Source organism: Lucilia cuprina, chromosome X (genome assembly GCF_022045245.1).
Source record: "Lucilia cuprina isolate Lc7/37 chromosome X, ASM2204524v1, whole genome shotgun sequence".
NCBI classification, from domain to species: domain Eukaryota; kingdom Metazoa; phylum Arthropoda; class Insecta; order Diptera; family Calliphoridae; genus Lucilia; species Lucilia cuprina.
The window spans coordinates 10,329,040-10,331,469 of NC_060949.1; positions in this window are offsets into that span (position 1 = coordinate 10,329,040).

Genomic DNA, 2,430 nt, shown 5'->3' on the forward strand with positions numbered 1-2,430 from the left:
TCGTATTCTAGCTGGCTCTTTTTATTATTAAAAAACAAAACAACTTACTCAACAACTGTTTTGTAAGAGAAATTGCAAGTACTTCTTTAACTTCCTATTAGTAAGCGTTCGTAGAAGTACTTGCCTCCAATGACGTCACCGTGTTAAAATAATGACTTAAAATGCTAATGAAGAAGTAGTGAAAAGAGGTTTTATTAGCTTTTTAACTCACTACTTTTCAATGTAAGTTTTTCCTGGGTAACTGTGTCCAAACTCTCTACATTATTAATTAATTTTTAAATTACTATATTTCCAATTTCCAAAAAATATTTTTTAATTGGAAAAACACAAAAATTTCGTAATGTATTACATATTATCTAATGGCACTTCGTAGGAGCGCTCATGATACCCCATCGTTTATAGGGAACTTTTCAACTAAAAATTTAAAGAATTAAACTTTTTCTTTTCTATTCTAATAATATGCGTTATTTTATAATTTTATGAAATGTTTTTTTTTTAAGAATATAAGTCAAACCAGTAAGTCCAATAAGATGCATTTACACCATTTAAGAAGAAAAACACATGGCATATCTGCTTGTTTACTATTTCTTATTCGAAGTACAAATATTTTATATTATGAAAAGTTTTTGAATATAAAAAGTGCCAACATTTTTTGAATAATACTCCATAATTTGCACATTTAAAGACTTTTTTATAATCTAAATTCTAAATTGGAACCATAGAATATTATAGATCTTAGTGTTATAAACGATTTCTGAAATAACTTTACATTTTTCGGAAAAACATTATTTAAAGTCTAAAACTGGCTTTATATACAAATATATAAATGATCATATCTTAAAAACTATACATTCAATTTATTAATCTTCACCTGTTTTCTGTTCTGTTCAGCATGTTCATCTTGTTAATATACAAAATAAATTTTAAATAAATTTGAAGTTTTAAAAAATTTTGTAAAATTTGTATGGAAGTTAGCACTTATTTTCTTCAATAAAAATTTAACTTTGAGATAGCATATTAACTAAAATTGTTGTTTAAAGTGCAAAAATTACTTTTTTGGTTTCCAACATATACCAGACGTGGATCATGCATTGAGGAATCCTTTTGCATCAAAAACTCACTTCGCCCAAAATTGAGTTAGCACTTTTTGAATATAGGGTCACGATATGTATATATATATTTTTATTAAATAAAATGATCTTAAATAAATTCCTACATAATTTGCAATCAAACAAACGTAATTCAAAGAAGCAAAACAGGTTAAAATAAAGAAAAGTATATGTAGAAATCATAAACAATCCCAAAAATGAACTCACAGAACCAATCAATATGTCATACAGCAACTATATGGCAAATAACACTCCAGACTGTAAAGGACATAGGTAATACAAATCAGACAGAAACATGAAGCTATAAAACACCTATCAGTTGAACTTATTATTAGACTCACCATCAGAAAGTACAAGAGTTCTATATAAATATCTCTCAAATGTCGAATTTGGATCGTGTTCAGCTAAAGCACCAGGTATATTAGAAATAACTTTTTGAAATTGTGGTCTTCACGAATGAAGAATCTTCACCTTCGTGAGAAGGGTATATATAAAATTGTCATTCCGTTTGTAATTTCTATAATTTTCCGACCCTATAAAGAATATATATTCTGGATGTACACGTTGTGTAGATGTATTTTTTTATCCCAGCCCAGCAGTTCGACGTGACAGTCCCGAACTGACCACTTAACCTACAACTTGTGGTGGCCCCTAGCCACCTGACTACCCAGGTGACCGACCATTTTAACATGGGCTTGTCCTACGAGGAAGTTAATCGTCACTCTACACCCTACAAAGAGACTGTAAAGAGACGATTGCCTGCGCTCTCGCTTACAAAGGGGGCATTCTCGATTACAAAGAGTTTATTTGTGACGGAAGACCAAAAACATACGAATTAGAGTCAAACAGGTGGTACGATATTAATGGAACTAAACTTTAAAAATTTCAAGTGTCTACTCTCTAAATACTATGGGACAATAATGTGACGATTGGCCCGAAAGATATAAATTTGAGTCAAGCAGATGGTGGCATATTAGTAGAAAGTAATAATCATTTCTCCAAGAGATGGGTAAAATAACTACTTTCGGAAGTACAACAAAAAAAAAAACAACTTTTAAGAGTATAATCTCTAGGTTACTTGAGGGCAGTAAAGAGACGACTGTCTCCGCTCCCGCTTACAAAGAGGAAACTAAAGTGACGACTGTCTTCATTCTCGATTACAAAGGGTACATTCGTGACGAATGGCCCTTTGTCGGCGATGCCCGACTATACTTTCCTACTTGTTCATTTAAAAATGTTTTTTATAGGTGCTTATTGTTAGCAGTGTTTAGTTTGAACACATACTTACGAACATAACACTTTAATGTTTTGCATTGATTTA